Raw genomic sequence first — 15,633 nt, forward strand, 5'->3', positions numbered from 1 at the left:
TCAGTCGTTATTGGCTCTGTTACATTTGCTCAATAGATCTGTTTCAGTACCATAACTGCTCCGTCAGGTCCCTGAGTTTTATCTAGTGTATCTTAATGACATGAGGGAAACGATGTCAGTTCGACGTGCGTTGGTCTTACACATTGTAAGTAGGCTGTTTAGTAGCGCTCTATAGGAAAATCACTGACTGTGCTGTGTGCAGTCTGCGGCTGGTTTGCATTGTTGGAATTTGCTATTGTAGTGTTGGGCAGTTGGCTGTCAACAGCGCGTAGCGTTGCGCAGTTGGAGGTGAGCCGCCAGCAGTGGTGGATGTGGGGAGAGAGATGGCGGAGTTTTATGACTTTTGAACACTATTAAGATAAATACATTGTTTGTTCTCTATCAAAATCATTCATTTGCTAACTATGCCTATCAGTAGTTAGTGACTTCAGTAGTTAGAATCTTTTATTTAGCTGGCAGTATTGGCGCTCGCTGTATTGCAGTAGTTCGAGTAATGAAGATTTTTGTGAGGTTAAGTGATTCATGAAAGGTATAGGTTATGGTTGTTAGTCAGGGCCATTCTTTTGTAGGGATTTTTGAAAGTCAGATTGCGTTGCGCTAAAAATATTGTATGTCAGTTTAAGCACAGTCATTTATAATTTTTGTAAGGGGACGTTTCAACATTTCCGCTCAGCTCGCTCGCACTCTGACACAGAAATGTCGATGTCGCACTCTTGGTGACCGACTAACCGCATTGAAACGTTTATGCCTTGCGGCTGGCTTATGCTCACACATCTCTGTGCTGAAGCAATGCTGTGCTTTGGGGACTTAGAAAATTTTCTACTCTCTCATTTCCTCTCATCTCAGTGGCGTAACACAGTATTCAGTGAGAAATATAGATATACAATTGTACCACAGCCCTCTACAATCGCTTCTGTATGGATAGCAAAAATGAGATTGGACTTATTACACCACACACAAACCCATTTAAGGAGTATTTCTTTCTGCGTTCAAATGGAATGACTAGAAAGCCTAATACGTACCCTCCTCGGACATGCACTTTACAGTGGTTTTCAAAGTATGGATGTAGACGTAGATATTGTGTCAAAGGAAAAGTCAGGCGATGGACTTAGGCATCAGTATTCTTTTCAGTTTGCCGGTACCGCTAATTATCCCAAAAAATTTCACATATCATACCGGTTTCTGCAAGTCGTTGCCATCGACTGATGCGCCATGAATAGTCCCACAGAGTTCGTCCAGAGCCACAGAAAGTACCGGGTGATCAAAAAGTCAGTATAAATTTGAAAACTGAATAAATCACGGAATAATGTAGATAGAGAGGTACAAATTGACACACATGCTTGGAATGACATGGGATTTTATTAGAACAAAAAAAAAAAATACAAACGTTCAAAATATGTCCGACAGATGGCGCTTCATCTGATCAGAATAGCAATAATTAGCATAACAAAGTAAGACAAAGCAAAGATGATGTTCTTAACAGGAAATGCTCAATATGTCCACCATCATTCGTCAACAATAGCTGTAGTCGAGGAACAATGTTGTGAACAGCACTGTAAAGCATGTCCGGAGTTATGGGAGGCATTGGCGTCGCATTTTGTCTTTCCGCATCCCTAGAGATGGCGGTCTATCACGATATACTTGCGACTTCAGGTAGCCCCAAAGCCAATAATCGCACGGACTGAGGTCTGGGGACCTGGGAGGCCAAGCATGACGAAAGTGGCGGCTGAGCACATGATCATCACCAAACAATGCGCGCAAGAGATCATTCACGCGTATAGCAATACTTTTTTTTGTTATAATAAAACCCTACGTCATTCCAAGCATATGTGTCAATTTTTACTTCTCTATCTACATTATTCCGTGGTTTATTAAGTTTTCAAATTTATACTGACTTTTTCCAATCCCAAAGAAAGCAGGTGTTGACAGATGTGAAAATTACCGAACTATCAGTTTAATAAGTCACAGCTGCAAAATACTAACGCGAATTCTTTACAGACGAATGGAAAAACTGGTAGAAGCGGACCTCGGAGAAGATCAGTTTGGATTCCGTAGAAATGTTGGAACACGTGAGGCAATACTAACCCTACGACTTATCTTAGAAGAAAGATTAAGAAAAGGCAAACCTACGTTTCTAGCATTTGTAGACTTAGAGAAAGCTTTTGACAACGTTAACTGGAATACTCTCTTTCAAATTCTGAGGTGGCAGGGGTAAAATACAAGGAGCGAAAGGCTATTTACAATTTGTACAGAAACCAGATGGCAGTTATAAGAGTCGAGGGACATGAAAGGGAAGCAGTGGTTGGGAAAGGAGTGAGACAGGGTTGTAGCCTCTCCCCGATGTTATTCAATCTGTATATTGAGCAAGCAGTAAAGGAAACAAAAGAAAAATTCGGAGTAGGTATTAAAATTCATGGAGAAGAAGTAAAAACTTTGAGGTTCGCCGGTGACATTGTAATTCTGTCAGAGACAGCAAAGGACTTGGAAGAGCAGTTGAACGGAATGGACAGTGTCTTGAAAGGAGGATATAACATGAACATCAACAAAAGCAAAACGAGGACAATGGAATGTAGTCAAATTAAATCGGGTGATGCTGAGGGGATTAGATTAGGAAATGAGACACTTAAAGTAGTAAAGGAGTTTTGCTATTTAGGGAGTAAAATAACTGATGATGGTCGAAGTAGAGAGGATATAAAATGTAGACTGGCAATGGCAAGGAAAGCGTTTCTGAAGAACAGAAATTTGTTAACATCGAGTATAGATTTAAGTGTCAGGAAGTCGTTTCAAAAGTATTTGTATGGAGTGTAGCCATGTATGGAAGTGAAACATGGACGATAACTAGTTTGGACAAGAAGAGAATAGAACCTTTCGAAATGTGGTTTTATAGAAGAATGCTGAAGATTAGATGGGTAGATCATATAACTAATGAGGAGGTATTGAATAGGACTGGGGAGAAGAGAAGTTTGTGGCACAACTTGACTAGAAGAAGGGATCGGTTGGTAGGACATGTTTTGAGGCATCAAGGGATCACAAATTTAGCATTGGAGGGCAGCGTGGAGGGTAAAAATCGTAGAGGGAGACCAAGAGATGAATACACTAAGCAGATTCAGAAGGATGTAAGTTGCAGTAAGTACTGGGAGATGAAGAAGCTTGCACAGGATAGAGTAGCATGGAAAGCTGCATCAAACCAGTCTCAGGACTGAGGACCACAACAACAACAACTGACTTTTTGATCACCCGGTATTTATGTATACATGAACAACATCGACAGTGATTAGTACAATTTTACCAAAATGTAGGTACAATTCACTGCACAATATGATTTCATATTCTCAAATTACATCAGCACGTTTTCTTGGACGTAGAATTGAAAAATTACTTCAGCATTGTAAAGCGAGCACAGATGACACAAATAATGTTACTGATTGATTTCTGCTTGCTACTCGACCCCGAATTTTAACTTTTACGTTGTGCGAGACAATGGTACAATTTTTCGAATTAACACAAAATATACAGAGCCGTATGAATCGACTCGGTTGGGTATCGTACTCACGCCTCGCTTATGAAGCTCTCCTTGGAGACGAGTCCCTCGTGGGTAGTGGGCGGCGAATCGGAAGCTTTGGCCAGTCCCAGCGTCACCATGCCTGCGGAATAAAGAATTGTCTAATTTACTATATTCTGAACACAAGATGGATGAACACTGCGCGCAATCCAACAAAACATTTACATGGAGCTTCCAAATCGGTTGTCGTCGACCGAATTCGCAAACAGCTTCTGGTTGGTTATGCAAACACATTAACACCGATGTAGACGCTTCACCGTTTTTGAAACGTGCTTGAGTTGTCAAGTTCTTAACTTGCTTGCAGAAATGTCGAATAAGCTAGACGGAGTCAATTGCTGCAGAGTGAAGGAGAAGGAACATATTGGATGAGCCAAGAATTTATCCATTCCGTATATTTAACTGAAGTTAAATAGTCATTGTGCTGACGAAATTAGGAACCAGAACAGCTAATTTACAGATGCCGTTCGTCGAAATCAACTAACAATCGGTATTTGACAGGCCTAACAAACTCGATTCAGGTCTCAACTCGTAGACGAAAACAGGTTTTCGATATTGAGTTTTAGCCTTCCGTAATTTCCGCTGAATGTAACTACAGTACAAGACACCGACGCTATACCAGCGCTGAGGCAGGCGAGTGGGATTAAACCTAGACGGGACCCAAACTCTACACTACGGAACGTTCACCAATGGTTCTTGTCAGAGCTTTTTATAGGAATGAGCTCTGATTGTTGTGGTGAACGAGTGGTCTACCAAAATGAAATTCCCTGCCTTTCCGCCCAAAAAAATTTGTTCCCCCAGGACGGTGCTCACATGATAGATTGTCTGTGGGCCTCTACGTAAACGTGAGATCTTTAATTTTTTTCCTCATAGTCACTGAACAAGACTGAATTGCTGTGCCGCTAGTGAAGCCCTTGTTCTGCCTGCAGCACTAAACACAATTTTTAGCAGAGGCAATGCTACAGCCAGAACACCAGTTTCACCAGCAATACAGAAACAGGCAAATCTAGACAATATCGACACACACAGTATGTAAGAAAACTTCTATTGACCAAAAGATACGTAGACCAGCACTATTTGTGACTTAATTTATAACGGCAGAGTATGTAGCAAGCACAAGCACGAACAAGAACACCTTACACACACATGACCGCCGACTCCGGTGTGCGCGAGGTGTGCTTGCTTGTGTGAATGAATGGTGTGTGTTTCACTTTCTTTTTCTGACGAAGGCTGTGGCTAAAAGCATTTGTGTAAGTATCTTTTCATTGTGTCTGTCTGCAACTTAACATGTCATCTTAATGATAAGAAGCAATCTATTATTCCTGTTCTGTTGACAGATAGAATGCAACATCAGATACAGGGTAACCTAATGGAATATTTCTTACAGGTAGATTTTTTCAGATCCAGGGGATTTCTTATGGACTGAGATAGGATGTTGTCAGGATTATATGCTATTTGAATTGCCATATTTTTGTCTGTATATGCTTTTCAGTACACTATGGTTACTAAGATTTGTGGTAGATAACAACTATGTTCGTGTGATTTGTGGCAGAAAACAATTATGTTGATGTTCTTCATGTTATAATTCTTTTGCTGTTTGGTCGCGCAGCTCCCCCCGTCGGACGTTCGAGTCGTCCCTCGGGCAAGGGTGCGTGTGTTGTCCATAGTGTAAGTTAGTTAAAGTTAGATTAAGTAGTGTGTAGGCTTAGGGACCGATGACTTTAGCAGTTTGGTCCCATAAGACCTTACCACAAATTTCCAAATGTTTTTTGCTATTCCTTGTTCTAACAACTTTCCTTTTCCAGTCAATAGGTCAATGACACTTTATTTAGCTATGGTCACTGTACATAAGCTTAACAGATTGAACATATTTAGTAGAAATTTGGTATACCAATTATTTTTCTTTGTGTCTCTTTCTAAGGCCTTATTGTTTCAACTTATACGTTATATGTGGGTTACATTGAGAGTGTCGTTCTTAGATGACAACTGCCGGTAGGCACATGCATAGATTTGGCAATTGCGAGCACACTTTAGCATTCTTGTATTTGACAGGCACACTACTGACGTTTCAATACAATTTGTTTATTTTACCAGGTACAACAGCAACTTTGTGCACAAACCATTTGTTCCCTCCCTTTATCCACTTTCCTTATTAGTAGTTGCTTGAGTTCAAGAATTCTGTAGGGAATAGTATTCAGATTTATAATTGGTGTAGATATGTTTCACCTTACGTAAGTCAGTCTTACACATAGTTGTTTATTGATGCTATAATTTTTCTATTTACAGTTGATGTCTAGTATGGAAACAATATTTTGTTCATGATTTCTTACCTAGTTTATTTTGTTCCACTGATATGAATAATTTCGTTTATATTTTACTATGCAACTTTATGGTATTCTGTCATTTGATTAGCTTTAGAATTTTCAACTGAACTGTGGACTGGTCTTGACTGCCCCCACCAAACTTCCCTCAGCTACAGGTCGCGCAGGATACGGTGGCCGACGCGCAGTGACTAGTTTTCGTCCAAAGAGCTGGACGAGCTCATTCGTTTTGCTCAGAAGGGGAGGCGAGCAAGCGTTTGCCACATTTCGGCCGGCCGGCGATGACAGAATCGACGCGCACGCCCTTTAATCTTTTTGAAACTATTTTGCAGAAACTGTTCGGTAAAAAAAATCAATGGTTTTGTATGTCAGCTAGATAATGATGTACCTACCATCCCGTTATTGGCCATAGTTATTGTGACATCTGAATGTAAGCAAGATACAGCACGAAGTTCGAAAAAGTTTGCAGTGGAAAACAGGGGTCGCTATAGTTTTTCGTCTGGTGCATAATACATAATATGTCGCTGCATATGAAATTTAGCTAACATATTGAAATTTTCTTTAGACTTGGTTGGAGGTCTCTATCTGTCACCAGTCTCGAGAAAAATGATCTGACTTAGCTCACTCATTCGCGATCGCATCGTGCCAGTGATAAACGCAGAGTTGAATATGTACAACATTCCTCATATTACAGAAACGGTTTGAGATATCGAAATGAGATTTTCGCAAATGATAGAACACAAAGAGGACAGCATTCTGCCGTATGGTTATTATGCAAAACTTCATTATGTGCTGTGTTATTCCACTAACTATAGACTTTTCCGATGAAAGAATGTAATATTTAAGGGCCATCGATTGCTGGTGGAACGAGAAATGCTATGGATTTTGGAACAACATAAGTGAAGACATTACGCGTTATTTTGTACTGAGGATATGACCCTTCTTTTCCTCACTTCCCCACCGAATAAACTCAAAAAAACCACTGTTTCAGAATTCTCTTACAATTGCGTCTCCCCAACGTGTTAGTGAGGTGACAGTGTTTAAACTCCGCTGGGTTTTGATAAAAAAAGCAAATTTCAACATGGCAACAAGATAAATGTGTAAGTTTTACTCAAAATCCACCACTCATGACTCTTCTCTGAAAGTTACGGGCCGGCCGCGGTGGTCTAGCGGCTCTAGGCGCTCAGTCAGGAACCGCGCGACTGCTGCGGTCGCAGGTTCGAATCCTGCCTCGGGCATGGATGTGTGTGATGTCCTTAGGTTAGTTAAGTTTAAGTAGTTCTAAGTTCTAGGGGACTTATGACCACAGATGTTGAGTCCCATAGTGCTCAGAGCCATTTGAACCATTTTGAAAGTTACAAATGCTTAACAAATCAGGTGAAAATAAATCGTTGCATTTTCGGCGGAAGTGTTTTTAGATACCAACCAAAGAAGACCTGATAGATCGTTTTGAACAGTCACCATGCAAGTGTAGGAGTGGAGGGTCCTTACTTGATATTTGTAAAAAATGTGAGTTTGGGCTTCAGTTTAGAATGGCACTTCCCCTCCAGCGCTCGGCATTACCGCTATACCGCTTTGAGCGGCCTCCCACCACTGTCACTCTACCCACGCTTCCCCACTGACTGCGCATCTAGCGGCCACAGCATTTTGCGCGTGTATTACAATATTGTAACACACATCTTTCATTCATTATATTAGCTTACATATTTAATTCTATATAGCAATATCTATTTCCTGTGTAATATTCCGATTGAACACATTCTTGGTATTCCTTATGCTTGGACATCTGCACTGTGATATGATTGCGCAAGAAATGCACATTTTCACTACAAAGCTAGGCTAGGTCTCTTCAGTTGGATTATGACAAGTTTATTATCAACTACCCGACAGTTGATTAACTGAAACTACCTTTCTGTCTTAATATGGAACTTTGCACCTGGCAGTACAGTTGTAAGGCACTTCGGCTTTGAGTTATCTGTGGAGAATTTACGAACTGGTATTGCATCCTCCGAGTCTGTCTCTTAGGTCTTTGGCTGTTCACACATGAACTCATTTACTTATATAACATCTCTCAGTGTCAGCGGCATTTAACACAATGTTTATCTTGCACTGAATCTCCTATGAGATTTCAGTTGGTTGATTTAGAGGGGGGGGGGGGGGGGGGACCAAACAGCGAGGTCATTGGTCCCATCGGATGAGGGAAGGATGGGGAAGGAAATCTGTTGTTCCCTTTTAAGGGAACCGTCCTGGCATTTGCTTGAAGCGATTTAGGGGAGTCAAGCAAAACCTAAATCAGGATGTCCAGACGTGGGTTTGAACCATCGTCCTCCCTCAACAGCACGTCTACTGCGCCACCTTGCTCTGTGACATTTTACTGTTCGTGTGTACACTCACGTTGCCACCAATTTTCCTTACATATATGTTACCAATGGCAACGACTTTTATGCAGTGCTATACAAATATGATATTTTTGTGAAGTGCTATCTTGATAGTTGTGATGAAACAAATTTATTGCAGTAACCTCACTGACTATGTGAAGTGTGTATCCATCAGCCATTTTTTGTGTATGCAAAACAGTAACACAGAGAAAAGGAACTGTTGTTGTTGTTGTTGTTGTTGTGGTCTTCAGTCCTGAGACTGGTTTGATGCAGCTCTCCATGCTACTCTATCCTGTGCAAGCTTGTTCATCTCCCAGTACCTACTGCAACCTACATCCTTCTGAATCTGCTTAGTGTATTCATCTCTTGGTCTCCCCCTACGATTTTTACCCTCCACGCTGCCCTCGAATACTGAATTTGTGATCCCTTGATGCCTCAGAACATGTCCTACCAACCGATACCTTCTTCTGGTCAAGTTGTGCCACAAACTCCTCTTCTCCCCAATCGTATTCAGTACCTCCTCATTAGTTATGTGATCTACCCATATAATCTTCAGCATTCTTCTGTAGCACCACATTTCGAAAGCTTCTATTCTCTTCTTGTCCAAACTATTTACCGTCCATGTTTCACTTCCATACATGGCTACACTCCATACAAATACTTTCAGAAATGACTTCCTGACACCTAAATCTATACTCGATGTTAACAAATTTCTCTTCTTCAGAAACGCTTTCCTTGCCATTGCCATTCTACATTTTATATCCTCTCTACTTCGACCATCATCGGTTATTTTGCTCCCCAAATAGCAAAACTCCTTTACTACTTTAAGTGTCTCATTTCCTAATCTAATACCCTCAACATCACCCGACTTAATTCGACTACATTCCATTATCCTCGTTTTGCTTTTGTTGATGTTCATGTTATATCCTCCCTTCAAGACACCATCCACTCCGTTCAACTGCTCTTCCAAGTCCTTTGCTGTCTCTGACAGAATTACAATGTCATCGGCGAACCTCAAAGTTTTTATTTCTTCTCCATGGATTTTAATACCTACTCCGAATTTTTCTTTTGTTTGATTTACTGCTTGCTCAATATACAGATTGAATAACATCGGGGAGAGGCTACAAGCCTGTCTTACTCCCTTCCCAACCGCTGCTTCCCTTTCATGTCCCTCGACTCTTATAACTGAACTAGTATCACGAATAATACTGTTATATCATCTGAATACTATACTGAAATATACGTCTTCCATACTTGCGCGTACTGCACACTGATGGTTATTATTCTGTTTGTGCACCTGTACACGACGATTCAATGCATTGGCCATTACTATAAAAAAGTTACTTTTTTGCGCTCATCGTGTTTTTATTCCATTCTTTCAACTTATGTACTTTTGTATTTTATTTTGTAGCTTCGTTAGAGAATTTTGCAGACTAATATTTGTCACTTACAAATCTCACTCTGTAAAATTCCGGCCAGAAAGAACGAGGGGTAATGAAACGCGTGTATATATAATTTTGTAGGTAATTTTCTTTTTTCTGGATGCCTTAGAACGTACATGTAATATTTGTATCTTTAGTTATGTGCGTGCAGCCTCGTCAAAGACGTCGTGCTGCCCAGACACTAGTTAGGTCATCTTTGTTCTGCTAAGATGTGCGGGTATTTAAGTGTTGATCGCGAGAAGACGAGATAGAGAGTTGAAGTGGGCTGTCGAGGCAGTGACCTTGCACAGGAAGGACGCAGAACACGGTGCTTTTGGTAATTATTTTATTTATTCGGTGGAAGATATTGTTATTACAAAAGGAATCCCTTTTTTATTCATCGATTTAGATGGATTTACTAACATAGGTACTATTTTGAGAAGACTAGGAGTTAAGGGAACGAATGAACGTATTTTAATTTATAGTGGCAGCACTTACGCATTCTCGGTTCAACGGTACAACACAGACGTCCAAATCAGGAATTTCTTGCTATTTTCGGGAGGTTTTGTCACAGTCAATGTTAATGGATTTGAAAACATGAAATTATAATTTTGCATTTAGCCAGTGTTAATATTACGTAATTATAATTTTTAATGAAATATTTTCGTTTTGATTGTCAAGCTTTCAATGATGAAATTTTGTAAATGAAATTGTGTCAAGAAATTTTATTGGGATGAATGTTTTTAAATATAGTTTCTTGAGAATGATTTTTGTTTAGAAAGTAGCTCAGATAATCTTATGTCATTATCCAGCTCCCATTATCTAATGAACATTCTTTTTTATTAGACATAAATTTTATGGGAACCAAGTTTGCATTGTATGTATTTAAGAGATCGCACTGCACTATCGCGATTCTCTGTAGTTAGTAGCAGCGCAGAAATTGAGACAGATCTTTTCTTATTTTTCTACGACAGCTACAGGAGATATGAGTTTTCAGTTTCACATGGTCAATTAACAGTGTTGAATTTAGCTATTCTTATTAAAGTTCAGAGTCAATTTTTTTTAACAGACAGTGTTGGTTGAGACAGGGCATATTTCATTTACATTCTTGCAGTCAGATTTGCTTCTCATTCCCGAAGACAGATTTAGTTGTTAACTGTAAACATGAGGTTAGCGTATACACATATTTATTCCGTATAAATGGAATTTTTTGGTATGCAACAGCTTACATTCATAAAGAAAGAGACTTTCCAGGAATAAAGGAAACAGGTGCACATTCACATTTAAGATAACTTTCACCACTTTGCTACAACAGGATTCAGATTCCAACATAGAACCATGATACGGAAATACAAGCATTTTCAGTTTCCAGCAAAGTCTATTTTCCTGTTTGCAGTTGATTTCTGACGTCTATCACAACTGAACGTGAATATATAGGGATGACAAAGTTCCGTTAACGTACCAGTAATGAAGGAACGATACCAGACATAGTCGTATGCCAATGCATATGTGATGCGGAATTTTCCGTCGAAATTCATTCTAGTTCCTAGGATTAACGGAGAATGAGAAAATGTTTCAAAACGATGTATAATTTAAGACCATAATACTGCGAATTATTTCTAAACATTTATGTAATATATCACATACCTCTACTATATGTAAAAGAGGAAAATAAGAGAAGGTTCCTGCTACACCGAAGTTTTAAGTTGAACTGGCTGGTGAATATTCTGTGCAGAAGCAAACTGCAGAGGTCAAACAAGTGCGTAAGACACATAACGCCAAATGAGTCAAGTTTTAAGCTGCCTCAAGAAGAGGACTTTGTTTTACATTGAGGTTACAACGCAACAAATTGTGGTTACAACCTTCGGTCAACGTATCGCCATTCAGGCTTGGTGTGATCTTATTATTTCACGTTATCAAAGGCCTTTAAATTGGAAAATGGCTTCGTCACTGATATTTCATTTACTGCTATGGAAATTTTTTCAGTCTGGTGATGTATTTACGTGAATGTGAAAGTTCTACAAATCATTCCTAAAATCGCTACGATTACCATGTCAAGTTTTAAGCACGTGGTGTTTCCAGTTGAGGAATCTGGCCTCCGATGGTTGGGGCTCGAAATGGTGGTTCTCACCTACTAAAGTCAGAGCTCCCCTAAGAAAATCGCAGAGGTGACGCCCAGAGCACAATTCATCTTGCAAGGCGCCTTCGCAGCACTTCTCTTGTTTGCCTTTGACCTAGATGCCCAAGGCAGTCGTCAGTTTATCTGTGGTGTCAAGGGAAACTATGATACCTTATTACCCACCCTGGTGGCTTCCCACATTTCAAGGTCGGTAGCAGTATACATCGGATAGGACTGCTGACTCAAATGAAGGAAGCGCAAATGATATGCAATACGCGTTTCTCCTTTTTAATCTACGTTGTCATAGGTTTATAGGGACGTTCAGCTGGATGTGTGTTTGTACACAAAACTGTTTTACTTGCCTTAATGATGATTGTGAGATAAAAAAAACGGTGACAGTGAAAACCATTGCTACTTTTGGAAAGAAATAATAAAACGAGCTCCTCGTCTAAGAAGGAGGAAACCCACTGACCTAAACGACTTTGACACAGTGAAGACCGTTATCACCCAACGTGTGAGAACGGTCATCTAGGAAATGACGAAAAGAGTTGGCAGTTCGCGTACTACTGTCTTGAGCGTCTATGGAAAGTGGTTGGATGGCGGTGAAACCACGTGTGGGCGATAAGGAGTTGGACTTCAAGCCTCATTACAGAACTTGGAGGAGATGCACCCAGTCTGTAGATGGAGATCCGTGGTAGATCTGGTGGCCGAGTACTTACTGGAGCCCGCCTGGCTAACCGCGTGGTCTAACGTGATGCTTTCCGAGCGGGAAGGCGTACTGGTCCTCGGCACGAATCCATCAGGCGGATTATAGTCACGGTGTGATATGCCAGTCAGCCTGTGGATGGTTTTTAACGTGGTTTTCCATCTATCTCGGCGAATGCGGGCTGGTTCCCCTTATTCCACCTCAGTTACACTGTGTCAGTGGTTGCTGCACAAACAGTCTCCTCCACGTAGTACACCATAATTACTCTACCACGCGAACATTTGGGTTTACACTCGTCTCTCGTCTGGCATGAGACGTTTCCGGGAGGGAGGGGGGTCCACTGGGGGCCGAACCACACAATAACCCTGGCTTTGGTGTGGGACGGCGTTGGGGTGGGTGGACTGCTGTGGCCTGTTGTGGGGCTGTGAGCCACTGAGGGCTACAGCGGGACGAAGCCTCTCCGTCGTTTATAGGTCCCTGGTTTAATACACACAGTACACTATACACACTACTGGAGGAGACGTCAGTGTTTTGGAGCACACTGTTCAGCGCATATTGTCGAACGTGGAACTTTGTAGGAGACGAGCCCTTTGTGTTTCCATGTTGATGCAACGACAACGTCAGTTACGATTCTGGTAGGCATGGGATCATCTAGATTGGACTAACGATCAGTGACAAAGTGTTGCCTGGTCGGATATTACGCATCGATAGCACACTACCGGCGTAAGTTGATAATGGAATTGCTACTTTCCGTCAGACTTCGATAGTGGTCGCGCAGGGTTTTGTGGTTCCGATGGAGCACACCCACTGAGCTGTGCCTCCAGCAGCTCCGTACACGAGTGCTCTATGCTGCCGCGATATACAGGGTGTTACAAAAAGGTATGGCCAAACTTTCAGGAAACATTCCTCACACACAAAGAAAGAAAATATGTTATGTGGACATGTGTCCGGAAACGCTTACTTTCCATGTTAGAGCTCATTTTATTACTTCTCTTCAAATCACATTAATCATGGAATGGAAACACACAGCAACAGAACGTACCAGCGTGACTTCAAACACTTTGTTACAGGAAATGTTCAAAATGTCCTCTGTTAGCGAGGATACATGCATCCACCCTCCGTCGCATGGAATCCCTGATGCGCTGATGCAGCCCTGGAGAATGGCGTATTGTATCACAGCCATCCACAATACGAGCACGAAGAGTCTCTACATTTGGTACCGGGGTTGCGTAGACAAGAGCTTTCAAATGCCCCCATAAATGAAAGTCATGAGGGTTGAGGTCAGGAGAGCGTGGAGGCCATGGAATTGGTCCGCCTCTACCAATCCATCGGTCACCGAATCTGTTGTTGAGAAGCGTACGAACACTTCGACTGAAATGTGCAGGAGTTCCATTGTGCATGAACCACATGTTGGGTCGTACTTGTAAAGGCACATGTTCTAGCAGCACAGGTAGAGTATCCCGTATGAAATCATGATAACGTGCTCCATTGAGCGTAGATGGAAGAAACTAAAATGAGCTCTAACATGGAAATTAAGCGTTTCCGGACATAACATCTTTTCTTTCTTTGTGTGTGAGGAATGTTTCCTGAAAGTTTGGCCGTACCTTTTTGTAACACCCTCTGGCGACAGCCACTCAGCCCAGTTGCGCTTGGAGCTCTTCATATGCTATCATCATTCAAGCTTACTTTAGGGAGCCTCATCCTTGTAGACATTGTGGCAGCTGGATGCTGATTCTTGTTGCCTTATTTCTAATGGGTCTTTGTATGCTTGGAGGAATACAAGTAAGTCTTCTATTTGTCATGTAGACTTGTTCGTTACTAATTTCCGCCCCAGTCCAGCTTTCCTACGATGACAGTTGTCACACCACTCACCGCTCCTTACCATTGTATACAAAGTCATACACCACACGATAAATCACGTTTCTTGTTACCCCGGGTCGACGATTGTGCCCAGATACGCCGTCATCCAGGCGAACACCGGCTCTGAACGTGCACCATGTTGTGGACTCTGGTTGCTGAGAGCAATATTATGCTGTGGAGGACATTCACCTGGGCTCCCATCAGACCCGTGGCAGCTGTTTGATGTCTAAACAACGGCGAAGACATCTTACAGCAGGATAACTTTCCTGTCACAAGGCCGGAATCGTGCTGCAGTGGTTCGAGGGGCGTGATAGCGAACTCACGTTGATGGCTCGGTCACCAGATTCGGCTGGCTTGAAACTGGCGGAGCACATCTGGGATGTTATCAGATGGTTCAGATGGCTCTAAGGTCAATGGGACTTACCATCTGAGGTCATCAGTCCCCTAGACCTAGAACTACTTAAACCTAACTAACCTAAGGACATCACACACACCCATGCCCGAGGTAGGATTCGGACCTGCGACCGCAGCAGCAGCGCGGTTCCGGACTGAAGTGTCTAGAACCGCTCGGCCACGACGTCCGGCAGGGATGTTATCGGACATCAGCTCCACACCCACAGACAACCAGCCCGTAATTTACTGTGTGATCTGCGCTTAGAAATTTGGTGCCACATACCCAGGGGACCTACCAAGTACTTGTCAAATCCATGCACGCAGAATCGCTGCTGCGTCGCATGTAGAGGAGGAGAGGAGATTTAGTGTTTAACGTCCCGTCGACAACGAGGTCATTAGAGACGGAGCGCAAGCTCGGGTTAGGGAAGGATGGGGAAGGAAATCGGCCGTGCCCTTTCAAAGGATCCATCCCGGCATTTGCCTGATGCGATTTAGGGAAATCACGGAAAACCTAAATCAGGATGGCCGGAGACGGGATTGAACCGTCGTCCTCCCGAATGCGAGTCCATTGTGCTAACCACTGCGCCACCTCGCTCGGTCCAGATATAGACCGATAAGCTAATGAGGAGGTGGTCATAATGTTTGGCTCGTCAGTGTACAATCCCCGCACACACGTGTGGCGTTCAGGCGAATAACTTGTGAGGAAGAGAGGCCGCAGAGGCGCACCTGTCCGGAACTGGTCGACGGTGAGCGCGCCGCGGCGCTCGCAGTCCAGCGTGTTGAACAGCGTCTCGACGTGCTGCTGGCCGAACAGCAGCGGCGGCGGGCCGCGGCCCTTCCGGAACTCGTCCAGCCGCGACGCCAGCTGCTGGATGA

This window comes from Schistocerca nitens, chromosome 6, assembly GCF_023898315.1.
Source record: "Schistocerca nitens isolate TAMUIC-IGC-003100 chromosome 6, iqSchNite1.1, whole genome shotgun sequence".
NCBI classification, from domain to species: Eukaryota; Metazoa; Arthropoda; class Insecta; order Orthoptera; family Acrididae; genus Schistocerca; species Schistocerca nitens.